This window comes from Blennius ocellaris (genome assembly GCF_963422515.1).
Source record: "Blennius ocellaris genome assembly, chromosome: 17".
Classification (NCBI taxonomy): Eukaryota; Metazoa; Chordata; class Actinopteri; order Blenniiformes; family Blenniidae; genus Blennius; species Blennius ocellaris.
The window spans coordinates 6,007,224-6,028,295 of record NC_137666.1 but is presented as its reverse complement, the minus strand read 5'-3'; the positions used below and the strand labels follow the sequence as shown (position 1 = coordinate 6,028,295).

Here is a 21,072-nt window from a genome sequence, read left to right as displayed (position 1 = left end):
GACGTATCGAGGTTAGGAGTGTAGTTCTAACAGCTAGCTGAACAGAGGCAAGGGGGAGGCAAGCTCAGGAAAGCAGCCCTTTGGTAGGGAAAGACAAAGAGGGAGGCTCAGGGTGCACAGTGAGGAAGGAATGAGCAGCTCAGTCTCCAGGGATGAGGAGGTTAAAGGTGGATTTCTCACAGAGAAAGCCTTCAAGAAGATGACAAGATACAATATTCAGGCATGGAAACATGAGCTGGACATAGAAGATTATCAGAAGCAGTAAAAAGAAAATAGAAAATGAAACCTGAAGACTTGTTATCTAAAAAGAGTAACACTCATAATTGTAGTTAGGACCACGGGGCATTTTCCATTGTGAAAAACAGCCTGGTTTTCGCTATATATCAACACTCCATGGAAAATTCAGAAAACTAAATGACACAGATCAGGTTTCTACTAGACACCCAAACAATGCTTGGGAGATCGACTGATCCGTTTCAACTGCAAGGTCAAAGCAAACCAATCTGGCATCATGTTGACACATCCAAAGCCTGTTGCTTTGACCCAGAAGTTGGAAGCTTTTTTCATTACAGGGATTATTGCCTTTCTCCCTGAATTTGAACTATTCAGGAACCTTGGTATGGAGCCAATACATTGATAACTTTAGTTTGGCATGAAGCCTGAATGCAGGGGAGAATTTACAGTAAGTTGTATGCCACTTTTATGGGACTTTCAGCAAAAACACATCCACATTTGAACAAAGTAACCATTGTTTAGTTGATTACTGTCCACCAATAAACCTTTGGTCTTCCAAATTAATAACAAGAATGATAAAGGCATGAAGCAGAAAATGTATAGCTGTTGATAAAACAAGAAGCAGACTGAAAGCCAGGTAATTAATTATCTTACCTTTGGAGATGCAAAATTCGGTAACTGTCTTCTTCACAATGATCACATGTTACCACAGCTACAACGTCATGGTAGAGGATGCCAGTCCACAATCTTCAGATGGTTTCTTTCACTCACTATGGAATATAGAAAGAAAGAGCAATTCATATTTAGTATTTGATTCAAAAACAGATTTCCATTACACTTCGTTTCCATTCTATATATCATCTACGGCTCAATGAAAGCAGGATTCCTCTGCGCTGTCTGTGTGCGAGCTAACAAGTTACTTGTGTGGCCTTGAACTGAGAGCTGAAGAGCTGCAACAGTGCATTGGTGAACTAAGCGGAAGAGTGGAGAGTTGAGAGTGCACATCCCAAGGACTGATCCTCTCACACAGGAAATCTGCCCTCACACGCTGTTGCTACTGGATATCAATGACTTGAACAACCCGGACCATTGATTCACACATATCCTGGGTTCTTCATCCCATTTTCCCACTTGGATTCTTTTCCTCTCATTCCTCACCCCATGGCTCACTTCTTCCCTCGATCCATCCCCACCCTCCCCCCCATCCACGCATCCTCCTCTTTGCCTCTTGCTTTTCACTTTCCTCCTTCAAAAGGACAGAGGACGTAGCTGAAACAGAGGCCGCCTCTATACCAGCTGAGCCAGCAGGACGGAGGGTGGGAGAGAGTGAGGGAGGGAGGGAGGGATCAAACCCAGGCAAGGAGAGAAAGAAAGAGGGCAAAGAGTGAATTGGGAGGGAGGGTGAATGGGACAGGGCTAAAAGGGAAATGAACTCAAAAGGTGAGTGTGACCGAGGAGGGTAGAAGGTCTGGAGAGAGGATACAACGAGGCAAAACATTCACACAAATACTAACACTGGCGAGAAGGGAGACACATGTGAAAGTGAAAAGGAGAAGTGTGTGTGTGTGTGTGTGGGGGGGGGGGGGGGGGGGGGGTAAAGATAGATGCAGGGGAGAGGGTTGAGAGATTGCTCTCACATTGATAGTGTGGTCTTGTCTGGTATCTGCAGTATCTCACATGCAAACACACAGGCACACATGCATGAAGCATTATCGCAGCAACTTAAATGAAATTTGCCTCAATGGCACAAACATGTTTTTTTTGTTTTTTTTAATCACATCCAGAACATCTACTTTCTCCAGCCCAGTGGATTTCTATCACAGGTACTGTCTCTTCACATTTGTTCATTTATCACTGTGCTGTCAAATGCCAGTGTTGATATTAAAATGTTTTTTTTAGAGGAAATGATCAGGTTTTGGTCTTTGGGCTGCTGTTAATGTGCACTACCACACCCTCTCCTCCTTGCATCAGCTTTACAAGTGCATCAACACACCCCTTGGCACAGAGGCTGGAGAAAAAAAAAAAAAATGTTTGAGAAAGGCAAAAAAAGTGTTGCATATCAAGCATGCGAACAATACATGGTGTTTTACATGCACTCTTGCTAATTCTCGCAAGGTACCAGATGACTGATATAAAAAGAGATACGTCTGAAGTTTTGAAATGCCATTCTTCCCTGAAATGGATCCCGAAGGAAAAGAGGCTCTGACTACAAAAGTGGAGAGTGTTCTGCTTAATTTGCTTGCGCAGCAGAATCTGGTCCAAGGCTATTATGTGACGCCACGGCAACCTCTGTCGCAGCAGCTATTTACAGACACAGACAAATAAAAGTCATCCGACGTCTCTAATCGAATCTGTTTTACCTGACTGCACTCTAAAAAATTTTTGTTAAAGTTCGTCATCAAAAGCACTCGCAGACTGCCAATGCGAGGCTGCCTGTCAACTTGCAACGATTAAAACCCAAAGTACCCCGAAAAGGAGGTACTGCACTGAAAGTCGATAACCTAAACATCTGTAACACGTTTTCTACTGTGAAATTTGTAAGATATGGATAGAAATATGGGTACAAATATAAGTAGGTTCAAATGACTAAATTGTGTACTGTGTTATTTACTCATTTGAGAAACGCATCATGCCTGCTATAAACAGCCAAACATTTCCGTTCAGAGCAGGCGGCAGAACATAAAACTTAACCTGTTTTTAAACTTGTGGAACTGAACTGGAAATGGATCACAGCATTGTGTCAATTCTACTTCTATGTGATGCCCATAACATATGCGCTTTCTGAATTGTAATTTTCAGTCTATTATTTGCTCACAGACACTTTTATTGGGGTGACACTTTGTTGTAGTGGTGAGATGTCCTGCCTCACGTGTGTTTGTTATTGCATGTCTCCTTTTCATTGGCCCTTTGACAAACTGGTGACTTGTCCAGAATATTGACTTTCCTGATTTGATTTACTCTTAATTTCATGTATAATTTATTTTCTCTGCAACTGATATTTTTAATCCATTTTCACTGCCGTACTTAATTTAGTTCAATTAGTTTTATGAATGTATCCTCTTCTAAATTTGCACCAGATAACCACATCATGAAAAACTCTGGAGTCCAAGCTCATTTTCCTTGTACACTCCTGAAAACACACCAATGATCTCTTGCCCCTGGAGTGAGGTGACACTGACTTAGATTGAATTTGTCCTTTGCGAGCGGACGTTGTCTCCTCTTAATGAAGCCTTGGTTCCTGTGGTGAAATTCTTACAGTATCACCATTCAACATGAGGTTCCACATGATGATGAAAGCTGCAACAATCCCCACAACTAAAGGGTCTACTGATAGTAAACACTTTCAATTACTTAACAACTTATGTATTTACAGAGTAAGATAAGAAAAGAGATAACTGGGCTGAACAGCCACAGGAAGTCTGCTAAAGAACAGCTTGTTTGTTATTTATCTCAGGGTTCACAGCAGGACAAATATAAAGAGACTACAAAAACATAACCACTGTTTCTTTGCACACAAATACAGTTGAAAGACATCAGCCCTCATATTGTCAATGAGAGTGGAAAAAAAATGATTGAAAACTACACATGGGAACAGATGACAACTGATTATTTTAGTTTAGAATCACAGTTACATAGAGATGTTATCCGGGACAGGATTTTTTACATTTATTTTTAACACTTACTCATCATACATTGTTTGGCCTGTATCATATAATTACCGATTAGAGACTGCCATCCACTAAAGAGACAGGCCCCAGCTCTGCATCAACATGGCTCTTCAATAACATAATATCACGACAGTAATATCTGTATGGGATATGAATACAAAGACAAACATGTTCAACTGATCCTGAAGCAAAACCAAGTTATGTTATGACAGAATTGAAGAGTGATCCATTGATGCCAGCTCATTTTCATGAAGTGGATCATATAGGTGCATATCAACAAGAATAATCATTACCATTCTTTTAAACCTCCAAATAACGATTATAATATTAATTCTAAAAGAATCCCAATGACATCATTCAGTAAAAAAAAAAATAGTTTGAATCATTCATAGCAATCAAGATACAATCATGACAAAATTGGGTTTTAACTTTAAACTGCTCATGGACTACTTCATGTATAGCCTCTTTTTCTGGAAGAGGAGCAATTTTGATTGATTCCCATCGGGGTTTTTTCTATTGATTTTAAACTGTTGGTTACCAGCAAGAACCTCGGAAAGAAAATGTGATCAATGATCTCCATTTGCTGATATATGAAGTCTTTGCTGTCTAAATAGAACATATTCACATATAAATGTCCACAGTTGCCAAAAGCACATTATTAGATGTATCATCTTACTCAAACAATGTATATGTATGTTTTTTTTGTGAGAGAGAGAGAGAGAGAGAGAGAGCAAGAGAGAAATAGAGAGACAGAGAGAGAGAGAGAGAGAGGGGGGGGGGGGGAGAGGGAGATGTGCTTGATTGAGTCCATGGATAGAGACCATAGCCAGCCAGCCAGTAAGCCACTCTTCTGAATTATTGAAACAGGTCAGTAAGCAGGAGAACAGTGTGTGTGTGTGTGTGTGTGTGTGTGTGCGTGTGTGTGTGTGTGTGTGTGTGTTTGCATTTCTGTTTCTGTGTAAAGCTCTGCACTGCAGATTCCCAGCTTAAGCTTTGTGCTCTGGTCCTACACCACACAGAGAGAATTAATGGCTGGGCCTTCTATTCAGTTCCCAGCTTTAACAGAGAAAAAAAATTCAAGTCAATTTCTGTAAAAATGTAGAACATTGTAAATACTGGATTGTGTGAATTGTATATGGCTGGACTTCCAGTATATAGAGCTGCCTCCGAAAGCATTTACATGTAAAAGAAACCTGCAACAACTGAGTGGCTGTATTGGAACCGGTAATATTTGAAACCAGCTTGGGAGCAACTGCGCTCATTTCTGTTGTTGATGTTGTGGCTTTAATTTGGTTTATTGAAACTGTTAATTAAAAACAGCAGGAAATACTCTTAAGGCATGTTGCATTATGAAAGATGTATAAAATATAATATTCATTCAAGCCAATAAACCATCTGAAAAATAAAACAATCATTGGGACATCTGCTGCATCCTAAACATTAACACAGAAAATGTATAAAATTATGTATAAAATGTTAATTTTGAAGTGTTGGACAAGGGTTCTTAGCTGAAACCTGACCTAGAATCAAGTTTGGCCGGTTTCCATCTATTTTCAAAATAGCATTTAGAAGTAATGACCAACCATGTAAACAAATTTGAACAGTTATCCTAAGATACCCATCATGCACCTTTCCATTGCACTAACTGCCACAAAACAAGATTTGTGTGACCGGTGAAAAACTTTGAACTGGGCTTGTTTACGGTCTCAAAGGATCAGTGCTTCACCAAAGCTACTTGAGGAGGGCTTCTAGAAAAGGTTGGAGTTTGGCAACCATTGCCTATGGCTGTTTAGGTTAGGACACTTTGGCACATGGCAATGCAACACCTCATAATGCACATTAAGGACAACGCCCTCTACCAACTAAACCAACGTCATGGGAAGGTGCAACAAACAAAATAGCAAGGTGTAGATTAGTGATAATGATTAATCTTGAGTTTGTCCTGCATAGTAATGCATTCTATGATGCCTCTGAAGGACACCCTTCACAGGTCATCCCCCCCCCCCCCCCCCCCCATGCAGGATGGCTATATAATAGAAGCCAGACTGTTTTTCTTGGACATGCTAAAGGTATTCCATCCAATCTTAACATCTTCCAAAGCATCTGCTGCAGAATTTTCATACTTTGGCAGAAGCCCCTTTGTTTGTCTAACGGCATCTGCAGTTTCATCACTCTTGGGCTGTAGAGTATTATTTTATCATCACAACAAAATATGCAAATTGTTTGCAATTTCTATGCTGTCCTTGATTCTATCATCACACAAATGCACTGTGTTGTTTTCAGAGAAGAGTGTGCATCAAACTGGGACTGATAAGTAAGTCTAACACAGCATTATCTTTTGAGTCAAACCCGCTCAGTAGTAAAAAGACAACGTTAATAGATGCCCCTACAAATTTCCACATATTAAATAATCCAATTACATTTTAAGCCTGTGGTGTACTACAGAGAGCACTTTATATAACTGAGGTGTGGTCAGTCATTGGCAGTTACACAATCCAGATTGTACAAGAGTGCATTTTAGCGGGCGAGCAAGCAAGCAAGCGTGTGAGTAACATGTTTCACGACTGTGAAGCGCCACACGCCAGCTGTGAAAACTGTATTCGGTGAAACTAAAAGCACATGCCCAGTAAAGCTACACTCGCAGAGACATCAAATACAAAAGCGCCAGTGTAGACAACACAGCTAACAGGAGCTGTAGCTGTGTTCAAACGCTGCCAGTGGCTGGTTGAGTTCTCATCTCCATATTGTCAGACAGTAAGTGTGGGTTTTGAAAATAAATACCAGCAATTTTGAACTGAGCAACAGCTGCATTTTCTTTATTTTATAATCTGATGATCTACAATCCCAAAGTGGAGCAAAAGTGAATGAGCAAATCCTGCCAGTGAGGTTCATGGCACACCACACTTTTTTCACACTTGGCAAATCCCACAAATTTTCCGTTATTACACATTCTTAACTTGCAGCAAGATTTTGCAGATTTACAAGTCTGTAATTGATAGTGTAAAGCATATGATATTAAATTGTTACAATAATATATTGTTAAGACATCTCGTTCTTTATAATTAAAAAGGCCATGTATATTGCCATAATGAAAATACGTCTCACTGAAAGGAGCATGGAATTTAAGTCAAGGTTCGATCATATTTTCACATCCATAGTACCTCTTAGCTTTGGTTTAAAAAGTGAAAATGTGATCAGATAAAGTCTGGGTTTGCAGGAGTCGCCGCAAAACACTGGATCTCAATGTGTGGATAGATGAGCGCCCACCCAGAAGAGATTAAACTACATTATGCACCCCAGTGGAATGAATTTCCTAAACCTTTTTCACATTATAAAATATGAAGGACTGTTGACATCCATAGGGCATAACAATCAGAACTGTTCTCCCACATATACATACACCAGCATGTATTGTATGATTAATGAATTTCCATTACACCTACAACAGTTTCTGGACTAAAAAACGTGTGCTTGAATAGAATTGCCAATAGTTTTTTTTCTGACTGATTACTTATTTTTATCTGCATTTCTTTTCAGAAACGAATGGGCAAATTTCATGCAGGGAAAAAAGTCATCCCCCAACCATATAAGATTTCTTGTCTTGCTGGACTCTGCATGAAATTGTTATAAGCTAAGACATTTTTAAAATAAAAAAAAAAAACCCTGATAGTGACGGACACCAGGATCAATTTAATTATCATTCATTCCCTTACAAACGACTTCACATATTTCAGTGTAAAAAGATGAAACGGTTACAGAATGCCATGTTTGTGTGAGTGTGGGTTTGGGTTGTGGTGCTTTTTGGGTCTATATTTTACCTCTGATTTTGTCATTCTTTACCATCTCACCCTTCCATCTCTGCAACTGCCACCCACTCCCCCCCACTACCCATATCGCTCCTTCTCTCTCTCTCTCTGTTCACCTATCTATATCTATCCATTTCTCTGCTCGCCCACCCACCATCCAGCCTCCCTCTCGCTACTCATCGTCCTTCAGGAGATCTCCCTCTGTCCACCCCCTCGGCAATGCTGTCATGGTGAAGACTCAAAGTGTCATGAAGGAAGCACGATCAAACCTTCTCTTGTATTGTATGCAGCAACCTTTGCATTCCAATTCATGGAAGAAAAAAAAGAGCTGAAAGATTTCCCACCTCCATTATCTCACAAACATGCTAAGCAAATTACATTTCTGTCAATACTTTTCGCAATATTGTTATTGTTTCTGAATTGAAATTGCACTTAGTGAGCCGTTGGTGTTTCAAGAAGGCCCTGTTTACACAATAAAAAATGAAAATGGAAAATGTCTGTTGCGCTTTGGGTGTTTGTTTCCACCACAACTCTGCTCAAAGCCACAGAAAATGGGGGGGGTTTCTGAAACGCTGCTACGATGCATGCACAGTACAGCTGTAGTAAATAATTCTTCTGCACATGCACTGGTAGATGGACAATAACGACAATGGTGGCTTCAAGAGTGGCATGACTCCCAGTCAATAACAGCACGTACTAGAGTCCCTTCAGGGAAACTACATCTTCAGTCTTTCTGCCTTTTATGCATTAGCAGACATTGTTTTCAAAACATTGCTGTGCAAGTGCAAAACTTACCTGAAGTGAAAATGTAAAAATGATCCTAAAACTCTCAGATGACGCGTTGATAACAAACTGTACAGGCAGCCCTTTTATATGTCAAAATATTAACAGTTCCAAAATGAAATAAACCACGACTGTACATGGGGTCTCAACCAATGTCAACCGCTTTACATCGAAGCCCTCGTGATCCTAACATGGATAAATTCAAGCCAAGGGATGGGTAGATGTATGTATTGAATAGCTTTAATAGTTTGTGAATGAAACACAACCATAAATAAGTACAGCAACACATTTATAAAGAAATGAAGCCAAATAAATACAACTGATATGTTTATTTATGAGTAACTGGAATGTGTGAAAATTGTACATTGTAAGTGGAAATATATGTTTAAACTGTGAAAAGGCTGTGAGAAATTAATGACATCAATAAACTGAAAGTGAGCCAGACCTAATGAGACTAATGTATAAAGTGATTTACAGTAGCTGCAAAAAAAAAAAAAAAAAAATACTATACACGTATGTATTGGGGGAAATCCATTGATAAAAATGACTCTACAAGCCATCACTACATCTAAATCTAAATATAAACTAACAATATTGTACTTTTGTGTAATACAAGTTTCCAATTTGTATACCTCGCAGTTAGCTTAAAATTGTAGCATGAATTATGAATTGTACCACACTTAGAATCTTTACTAACGGACTGAACATCCTGAACATCCCGTTCCATCAGTAGCTAAAAAAGAAAGTCAAACATGGCGCCTGAGAATTGGAGACCACAACCAGGGCAAAGAAAGTGGGCACCAAACTCCAAGCAGTGAAACACACACACACACACGCACGCACGCACGCACGCACGCACGCACACACAGTTTGTGAGTGCAAGCAGAGTTTTCTTCTGAAATCCCATTCCAAGCGACTTATCTCCACTTAAGCTCTTTTCACACCAACAGAAGCAGCGAAAAAAAGACGTGCTTGCAGAAGGCTGCAGAGCTGGTTTTAGCGCCTTTCACGGCATCCTTTGAGAAGCTACTGCATGCCACAAAATGCTTCCACATCTTTCGCTCGAAAACCTGCAATTTTCAATTTTAAGTGCTACTTTTGAAAGTCAAAACGCTCTTAAACCTTTTGGTGTGTACACTTTGCTTGAGTTGTGAATGCACTTGTGAATGCAGTTGTGACTGGAAAGGCCCTTTCATAAGGTGCAAATTTTGGATCACATGGTTGGTGTTGTACATTTCTTTTTTAAACTCCGTCTTCGTGAAAACAAAAATCATAGTAGATAAATCACTCAAATTATTCTGATCCCCCACATCAGAAGATGTATGCAATTCATCAAACATCATTGAAATGTACCACAATAGCTTCATCCTGTGGAAAAGCTCCTTATTATTTTCAAAACAGTCTTTGCCAGTTAGACCGGTTCTTGACAAAGCCCTCAAAGGTGCACCTTGTGTCCACTCACATTGATCTTGTTAAAAAGACAATTCAGCTCAAATTCAACAAAACAAAAGAACCATGTTACTATATTTTAACAAACACAAATTGTAAATCTTGTCGGTTCGAGAAACAGTAACACGTATGCTCTTATATTGCATTTGGGCTATAACTCAATATTATTACTATTTGCACGCATTTATGTGACAGAATAAGTTTTCTGCCTTAATGTACAATCATATCTATTATTGTCTGTTCCAGTAAATAGGAATGATTTTGTGTGTTCAAAATCATGCTTTGCTTGGTTCTCAGATCATCAGTTAACCCATGTGGAATATGTCAATTACTTGTTTTCATTAACATAACAAGATACTTTACATAGTTTACATCCTTTACAAGAGAATAGTAGCTCACATTTGTAAAAACCTAGGTCTTTAAAAAAATATTAGCAGAAGTTTGCGATTTGACAATGTTCAGGTGCCTAAGACTATTTATAAACTTAAAAAAAGGGGGGTTTTAATGGAATATGGAATATTGCTTGATTACTGATGCAGCGTGTGCCTTCAAACTGATGCAAAAGCTGTTTATGTAATGAATGTTCATAGTTAAATTAATCTATTTAAATAGAACCTGCCACCCAATGTGGCACCCTTATTAACATCTTAATTACATGTCAGAAAATAATGATAGATAACGCAAACATTTCACTGTTTGAAAAAGCATGCAGTGGCAAAACTGTGGTACAGCAACACTATGAAAATATGTATATTATCAAGACAGAGCTGACTGTGTAAGACTTTTAGAGATACTGGAAGAGGGACTTTTTTGTTTTCAGTCCCTAATAAAGTAGCTGAATCAACATTAACTTTCAAGAATAACACGGTTCACCTTGATACAGTGTGCCGGGGTCGAGTCCAGGCTTTGCACAGACATTCAACACAAGGGGCCTTGCTACAGAGAGACAGATTTCCAGACCTATTATGTAGGTCAGAAAAAGGTTCAGCTTTTGATTTTTTTGTGGAAGCACTTTATTAGCATAACCTCCCGCTGTTGCTAAGTAACGTTATAAAACATATCGACACTCTCCTCCTGATGCCAGTAACATGTTATGTGGGCAAATCCAAAAACATTAAGAAAAATGCATCTGATCCGTGATTCCTGCTGGAGCTCAGATCTTTAGCTCCATTCATTTAATTTATTTATTTGTTTATTCATTAGCTACTGACAAATTGCTTTGAAAATAAAATGAGGGCTAATGTAAATGAGCATTGGTGTATTTTCATTACCCAAATGTGGTGATGTGGTAAACAAAACCATTCCAAAAACACTCCACAATGACCACAGTGATAGTTGGAATTTGAATTGTGGATTGTTTATCAATACAATATAACTCACCAACCTCATGCCCAAATGCTGAGCTTTATGGAAGTCATGCTCAGACAGATAGCATAATATAGTTTTGGAACGGTAAGCTCCCAGTCAGCTAATTCAAATCCCTAGACAGGTCCTGCTCTCATTAGCAATCTTGTTTGAAGCTGTTTCACACCAGACTTGCAGATCTGGACCATGTATTTGCCCATATATTGCTGTGGATCTCCATCAGACAAAAGAAAGTATAATTTGATGAAACCCCAAGTCACATATCAGAAAACATTAAAGAGAATTTGAACACAATTGTGCTAAAGAAGTTTCTTACACTATCCTGCAGAGAAAACTCCAATCAACCGCTTGCATCCATAATGTAGTTTGGTCATGACCCAAAGAAAGACTCTCTGTCCAAATCAATGACTGATCTCATATCCCCTTCTCATTAATGAGATACAGGAATAACGGCCCCCACCTGAAAAAATTCTACCCTGGAGAGGACATCCTTTTCCATGAGAGAACCAAGGTCTTAGACTTAGAGATGCTGATCCATGTCGCTACAGATTCAAACTTGTGATGTTCACAAAATGTCTTCAAAATGCAGAGATAATATATTTGGATGATTAATACTTCTTTACAAAAGTAGCAGAGTCAATTCACCGATTACTATGAACAAAGTTTCTCTCAATCACTTTGGCCTCCCAATAATGTGTGTGTACAGTAACTTTAAATACGCATACTGATTTGGGTTTTGTGGGTCACATTTAACACGCTGCCTATCACCTTGATGGTCAGTTGTTCACCAATGTACATAAAAAGGGATGCCATGTGTCCCTTTTTCTTTTAATCAACATCAGTTTGCAGTGCTGGGATTGTAACAAGATGCCGGAACATCCCTTCCAGATTCTGCTGTCGGTTTACTTGATCCCATCAAACTCTGTGCGGCGTTTTGTTTGTCAGTTGCTTGTTCGTGCTGCCAATCTGCGATCCGACGACATCCCGAAGGCTTTTCACTGGATACAGAGCTAATGACTGGAAGAGGGTGGGGCATCACACTCGAGTCAGTACAATGTCACAAATGTGAGCGAACACTGATTGGTGACATAGTGCATTGTTCTGTTGTAAACAGCAATAAGGACATAATTACTAGAAATTTGACAACTAACATTGTGGCAGTTCAACCAAAGTTTTCAGCTGAATTAAAGCCCTGTTTACACAACAATGTTTCAAGTGAAAACAAATTGTTTTTGCCATTTCATTTCGGTAAGGACACGGCAACATTTTGAAATAGCAGAAATGCTAAAAAACTAGGTAGTGATCATGTGAGTTGGCACTGGAGGTTGTTTTTGTAGTGAGACCACACGCGCATGCACACAGAGAACAACACATTATAAACATTAACAATGGTGAGTACACTGACACTTGTATGCACAGACATTGGAGTTGGATTGCCAGTATGATTGACTCAGCTATAAAACTACCAAGTCCCAGGAAAATGTGGACTGGGAGTCATGCCACTCCGGAGGCCGCCATTGTTGTTATTTCCCATCTACTCATGCATGTGAAGAACGGTTGTATTTTTCTCTGTATTCATGGAGACAGTGTTTTTCTTTCTCCGAGCACCTTTGTTGTGTAAAATGCAATGAAAATTTTTCATTGTGTCATATACAATAACACCAACCAGAAAGCGTCTGAACATTGTTTTGTATGCATTATGTTGCTACCCCAACATTAATTCGACGCTTAATGACATGCACATGATGCTTTTTCAATGAAACATGATCTTTTCACGTGCCAACAATGTAGGAGATTTATATTTTGCAGCTACTGCAGTACATAAACTTTATATTTAACTTGAACTTTTCCATTCCAGAAAAAAAAAAAAAAAAAAAACACCCACATGACAACTTGACAACAATGCATTCCCCAGAGTGACTTATCACTGGGCGTCACAATGCTGCAGACTCATTTGGGGCACAAGTGAACCAGAACACTACAGCAGTTCATATCCAGCAGGTTTCACACTCTCCCGACTACAGTTGCTGTACCTGGCAGTAGCCTGGGAATTCACCGACAACCGGCATCGCGCTGAAGAAGCAACTGCTATTCTGAGGCTGGAAAGCTCGACAGGCGACCTGCTGGTGAGGCAGACAGCTGTTTAGTGTTTTCAGTCCACTCGCTAAGTCAACACAGGCTTAATCCCCTGCAGTGAAATAAAGTTTTATTTATTTAATTCGTCTGAATTTATTTATTTCATTTGGGATTTATGCCATTTTGATTTTGTGAAACAGGTGGTCCAGGCATGTGTAAGTGTAATCCACTCTGAATAATACTGTTATTTGTTCCAGACTGTTAAGTCCATTGAGCTGCATTGCAGCGATATGTCAGGCTTAATATATTTTCATAGGCCTAATAAACAGATGGTTTCTCCTCAAAAAGATGAGAGAGAGAGAGAGAACAAACTATTTGAGCATCTGAAGCATAAATGTTGAACTTTTTCTTGTAGATTGATTTTCCATTGCAAAACAAGATGAATTTGTGCTTATAAATGGAGAAAGAATCACTTGTGAAAATAGCATTATAATTATTCATTGACATATTGAGAATTGGGATTAAGGGACCTGTTCTAGAGTTATTGCAGTTGTAAGAAACAAACTGTCCATGCGCACAGAGACTTGTTTAGATTCTGCCCACAATGCAATTTGGAATTTCACTCAGCCAAGCTATTACTTTTCCAGATGTGAGAACGTTTTGATGTTCGGCTTAACTATGCTTAATCCTGTTTAATTTTTTGGTTTTTTTTCTTTTTCTTATCCTGCTGTCTGGTGTTGTCAGTTTTTAATGGACATGACAGGGTTATGAAGACAACTGGCAGTTAAGATAACAAAAAAAAAAGCTGACTATGTTAGCTAACTGAGGTGAAGTAGTAAGCAATTATAATTAAAATTATCCAACGAACTTGTTTACAATCATGGGGTCACCGATTACATATGCTATATTGCAAAATCATATAAAACATTATTCGTCGTTATTCACATTGTTCAGGGAAAATAATACCAACACATACAGATAAAACATATTTTTGGATGGGTTTTTTTTTGGGTGTCTGTCACATCTGTTAAAACAGCAGTCAAAAAAATGTGACAATTAATTAAAAGAAGTAAGCCAGATTAGCTGAAGCAGCAGCTGTGGGGCAAATTTCCCACATTCACAGAAGTGACATATCCCTCAGCACCAACACTGCAAACACATACAGAGATCAGAAATAGGATGGGATGACTGTACAGGCACAAAAATGCAATTTTTGGTAGTCATGGATGATAATATAATACCTGATATATAGTACCTGACATAAGTGACACTTACTGTTTTTCTGATTAACTTTCTAATTAAGGTATCAATTTTGATGATTTATTACACAATGCACCAAATTATTACATGTTTTTGAAAAAAATGACAGCAGCCACATTCTGTTATAACTATTGCAATATGTAAGACGTTTTTACAAAATGCAACAATGTTTGTTGAAAAAAAAATTACTATTATACAACAAGATTATTCCAAAATGCAGTGTTAATACAAATTGAGTTGAAAATGTATTACATTATTACATATTACACCGTTATTACGTAATGCGGCGCTACAAACCTGCAGTGGAATATTACATGTGACCAGTAACTATTATCTGAAATAACATCACGTTTTGTGACTTCATCCTTTTGAAGGGAATACTAAGGAAAAGATTGAAGAGTGCAGAATTAAATGGTGTTCAGTGCTTCAAGGTTGTGTTTGTATTGAAGGGGTGTCTCTACTCCGTTACACTTCACGTTACTAAGCAGGTTCAAAACAACCAAAACTGATAAAAATGTACGTAGAAGTAACTATTTCAAAAAAACAAAAAACAAACAAACAACTTGACATTATGGAATCTCCAAATGATCAAGTGATTGCAGCAATCATTGTGTTACATTTTGGAAGGTCATATCAGATGAGGAAGGAAGAAGCTAAACGAGATGAGTGAGACAGTGAGAAAAGGTCTCTATATGAGAAAATAACAGAGCTGTTGAAAGATGGACAAAAAAAAGCTTAAGGAGTGTTTATAATGATAATTAATAAAAAGTGATTAAATATTACGGGACCCTTTCAAAATGTGTGACCAATATTAAATAGCTTTGTTTGAGTTTGGTGTGGTTGTCTATACTTTACTGAATATGTCATTGTAAAAAAGGGAATTTTGATATAAAAAAAAAACAATTAATGTTGAATATAACCTAATTAAATGCAACTATAAACTTTGCTTTTCATTTTCATTTGGGGACAAGTACTGTATGTAATAATTTTGCAGCAGTATAACGTTTTTGTGTGTGACACTATGATCCAAGGCCTCATGGTGGTACAGCGGTTAACCATCAAATGGGTTAATTACAAGTTCTCCTTCAGCACGCATTGTTTTCTCTCTTGAGTTCTCTGTTTGACAAAAGTCGAAAGACATGCTTGCTGACAATCTATGTTGACATTTAATTGTGGAAAATCGATGAAATAATTGGAGAAGCACCAACAGCTCAGGCTGTGTGAGTTAAGAAGTGAGGCTGAATGTGTAGCCAAAGGAAAGAAACACATATCGACAGTGTGAAAGCCTTTATAGCTGCAACACATCCTCTTATGCATTTGGGTAAAAGTCGACAGTTATCTGAAAAAACCCCAAACATTATCAACAAACATGATGATAATGATATAAATAACCTGAGCATATACAGCTTTGCACCTTTCAGGTGATCTAATGCATCATTTCTGGCTCCAAGAAAATGAAACTCCAGGACTGACTTCAACTCAAGTAATTTCTGCCAACCTTGAGAAAAAAAGAAACGGAAAGAAAAGAAAGAGTTGAAGACAGTTCACCACCGAGGCACAAATGCCTTTGATCTGCAGCCCTGTGAAAGTGGCCAGTCTGGAACCTCGCGTACGCAGGCACACACACACACACACACACACACACACGTGTGTGTTTGTGCATAATTATCTATCTTTCCATAAAATGCCCGCAAAACTTCAAAGGACATCAGACAACTATGAACGAACACACACACACACACACACACACACACACACACACACACACACACACACACACACACACACACACACACACACACACACACACACACACACACACACACACACACACACACACACACACACACACACACACACATCTCCATTATTTTCAAAAATAGGCCAGGCTCCATTCTGCTGCAGTGTGTTTTGCTGTGAATATGTGTATCTGGGACAGCAGTGGTTGTCAGTATTCCAGCGAAGTTTGCGTCTTTGACCAAAGAGCAAAATAAGTTTTGAAGAGCAGATGAGTTAGCATGCTGTATTCAGCGTAAATGAGATAAGCTCCATGGCCACGATCTAAAAAAAAATGGTTTTAAACGACAAATGACATCACGTATTTAGACAAACACTATGAGACGCGAGTCATTAAACCGCACATTTCTCACACTATCCACAACTTCTCAGAAAGTAGTATGTTCTATGCCATTGAGGACATACGAAGAGGACTCGGTTATGAGTTGGTGCAACATGGTCAAAGATTGGTGGAAAGCAGTAGCTGAAATCCTGCAAGTATGGTGTGGATTATTGTGTCTTACTTTGCTAAAAACAGAAAGGAGCTGAGGGAGCCCGGAAAGAAATTAGATGGTTCCGTTCATGGAAAATTAAGTATATTATACCTACATATAGACAGCCAGGGGCATAATAAAATTACAGGGTAACCCAGAACTCCTATTAGGTAGGACTGGCTGGTGAAATATGAGTTTTAGTAAAATAAGGATTTTACTAAAAGCATACTTCATGAGGCTAAGACCTCCGTCTCTCTCATAGTTAAGCGGAAATCTCCTTCGATTCAATGATCGAATAAGTTCAATCACTGTCTCTGCTGGTCCAAATGTCAAAGTGTCCTTGGACAAGTCAATAAATAAAAGTTGCTCACAATGATGACTCAGCACTTTTGCCGTATTTTCTCGACAACGACGAATTTGACTTTGTAAAGAGTATGTAAGAGGATGTAAAGAGATTTAAACGTCAAGCATATAAGTGAGTTGAATTTGCTTATATTAACCTCATATTGGATATAATCTTTTCACAGTACTTCTGCAGGGAATTTAAGTTTTTATTGGCTTTTTGATGATCATGAAATACTTTGAATTTGCACAAGTCTCTAATTTAGGATACATTACAAAGGACATTCACCAATCAGCCTTTGCACTGTGACAGACTTGCTCGAATATTTATGAATGCCCATGTTTGCTGCATCTAACACACCAGATTAGCGACAAAATTTTCATATGCTGCTCAGTAATAAGTGTCACAATAACGGAAATCAGTGTCATTCGTTTCACCTCGCAGTGCTCATGTCTATTATATATCAAGAACAATGTTAAAGTCCTGTAGATGATGAAATGATGATAAGTCTTCCATGGACCAAAAGAGCTTATGTCTATGTGTGTTCTAGTCTGTCTAAGACAGGGGTCAGCACCCTTTAATGCTCAAAGAGCCAGTTGGTCCCGTTTCCCACTGAACACAACACCCAGAGAGCCGCACACACACCCACATGCGCCACAGTCCAACACACCCGTGCGCACACATGCCTACATTGTCACTCACAATATCACTATGATATTATGGTGAGTAATGTCAAAGAAGCATGCTAGAGAAAAAGCTTTTACTTTACAACACACGTGCACATCAGTCTTTTATTTTGACACTCCGACAGGCAGACCATGCCAGGAGGACACGACACACAAAACCTTCTTCACTGCTGGTTGCCAACTTACAACTAATAAACACATGAACTAAGCAACAAAAACACAACACAATTATTACCAACACTACAAACCTAACATAACCCCCAGTAATTACATTTAAAACACGACAAACATAAACTCCCATAATGCATTGCAGCTATCAGCTCCTTTATTGCTACACATTATTAAAATGGAAGATATATGTGGGAGATCTGGGATTTTTTAGAACCATGAGTGTGAGTGTTGTGGCTTTCAATGTCCTTTAGTTGTGTAATTCACTAGAATTTGCCGTCACTTTCAACAAGTCCGCAACGAACCCTCCCGGAATTGTCGCCGCTCCACCACTGCCATTATTGTTGCGTAATGACGCTTACGTTGCTGCGTCGTTCACGATCCGCCTACATTTTACCCCAGTCTTTGTAGCGGGACTGCGCTCTGGGTGCGCTTTGCCTCCTTACGTCCCACTCCGGGATGAACTGCAGTGGGACAGAGGCTCAAGGAGCCACAGTGGAGGGACGAAAGAGCCGCATGCGGCTCCGGAGCCGCGGGTTACAGACCCCTGGTCTAAGATGATGAATCCACTTACATAAATGTGAATAAGCGGTGAAAAATGTTCCTTTGACATATAATCAAATCTAGTTGACCTGATTCAATTGTTTTAAATTGACCACGATTGGTAGCTGTAACGTTCTCAGGAAACACAAGAAAAATACAATCCTAATGTGTTCATTGATCTTTCTTACAAAAGGGTCTCTGGTCCTTTTCAGCTGCTAAAATGTCCATTCGGAAAGTCATTAGAAAAGTCAAAGGCCTTCTGTAATACAGACAGTGAGGTCAAGCACAAGTTGTCATTGACAGGTTTCATTGTGAGGTTAGAATCCTAGATAATTTTACGGAGAGCCAGAAGAAGCTCCAAAACAAGAGTAAATTCAGTTCATTCATAATAAAATGGTACTCTATATGTCACTTTGGGAAACCAGGTTTCTTCCCCACTTGAGACTGGCTGTCCTGGGTTGATTTCTTCATTTATTCTCGTGACACATGTAACACAAAGAAAATGGGAAAAATGTTGGAATAATCTACAAAGTTTAATTCAGTATATTTAGACAATAAAATACCACAAAAATGTGTCAATATTCCTCTATGACTGTACATGGAAAGAAGCAGCGAACGCTATGAGGTTTGTTTTATGAGGATTAGCTTTAATGGTTTCAGTACTAGTAGACTTTCATCCCATCTGTCCAAAAGGCAAAATAATTAATCTATGTCACTTGACGCACAGAACAGCCTCTGTATTTCTGCTTAGCAAATCCTTTTACAACATGAGAATGTGAAGCTTTCTCATAAGCACTCTGGACTCTGGTAATGCTGTTCCTGACAAGTTGCTTTGGGGTTGGTTTTCCAGTTTTGTTTAGTTTTTTTTACACAGATTTCTCTTGTCAGCTACATATGTTTTTCATCTGCTGTATATTTAGTGGATTATTGCATCTATAGAACTTTCGATACTGCTCATAACAGATGATAGAATATTAGATTGCAAATTATAAAAATGTCTGCAGAGTTTTTATTGAATAGGAGAATAGTACAGTTTAAAGATATAAAACACATGTCTTCATGTTTTTCACATTGCAGCCCAGCAGCAAGGACGGGACACCCTGGGAACTTTGTTGCAAAAGCATAAATTGGCAATGGTAGAAACAGAACATTTTCCAGAAGCAAGAGCTGAGCTTATGAAAGACTCGCACATCAGATAACGACTTGACAAAGATGAACTTAAAAAAGCCAGAAAAAGCATATTCTGAGAAGATGAGACCGCCCACACGTGTGCAAGTCGGGATACACGACAAAAGTACCACTTTCAAATGGCAAACGACTACATGTATGTTCATTACCAATGTGCTTCAAATGAACCCAGTGTACTGATAAATTCACATCTCTCTCACTTAATTGATTTCAAGAATAAGTAAATATCTAAATAAAAATAAAAGACATACTATTGTAACTCTGACATATTTCTGACATCTTCAACTCAGTGAAATTGAACGTTGAACATATATTTACTAGTTATTTCACAATATCTGAGATGCCTGTTATCCTTCTTTCCAATATGTATTTGAATATTTTTCTGTTTTAAATTCGGTCACATCATAAGCTTCTAAAAAATCCTAATCTGATATATTTGCAATTTCTCCCCATACCTTCCTGGTGACAGATCTTAAACGTAACTCTCTTTTTCTGGTTTTTGTTTAGTAATTTTTTTTTTTTTTTTAAAGCTGGAGTCAAGGAAAGGAGAAATAATACCGTTGCCCTGCTCAGAGTAGTAGGTAGCGGTGTTAAATTGAGAAACCTTTCGACTTTTATTTGTGGCATGACGACTTTTATTTAACCAAAAGCGGTGATTTGTGTTCCAGCACTGGGAATGTGTACACAAACAAACCATCAAGAGCCCACATGCAGTGATTTCTCACCAATAATGTGTTTTTGATTGCTGATGTGATCCAACAACTGAGCGCACCATTTCTCTCATATCGACTCATTACTTTCGTCTCAAAAAGATACCTTAATTTACAAGAAGCCAACCAGACCTGTGAGTTATTGTGCATTGTTTAGAAAAAACACACCTGAACATTTGGAAATTGCTCAACTACAAAGGCAGAAATCCATTCCTGACATTTCCAATAAAGAAAGTCTCATTGGCAGTGAATGTTTCTGACTACTTCTCCGAACACAACATCAATTTTAATGCTCGTAAAAAATAAAATACAATCAACTACAGTTTTCTCATTTTATCAGCATCAGTGTGGGTGTGCAGCCTCTTCTCAGAGGTGATCGGCAGAGGCTTCGGGGGGTGGGGGGGGGGAACCATTCCTGTATGGTGTGAAATCAGCGGTCCGTTCAGCCTAAGCAGACAGCCTCTGAACTAATTACCATCCATATGTAACTCATCTGGTTAGTTATGCCATGTTCTCTTCAGGC

General features: G+C 38.7%; 1 protein-coding gene across 1 annotated transcript in view; it reads right to left on the bottom strand.

The window, feature by feature from the left end:
- The window catches only part of lrfn5a (leucine rich repeat and fibronectin type III domain containing 5a), a gene marked incomplete at its 3' end in the record, with an annotated part of 102,004 nt that overhangs the window by 42,149 nt on the left and 38,783 nt on the right, over window positions 1-21,072 (bottom strand). The window contains exon 4 of the mRNA XM_080513492.1: window positions 889-1,004. The remainder of the gene's footprint in view (window positions 1-888; window positions 1,005-21,072) is intronic.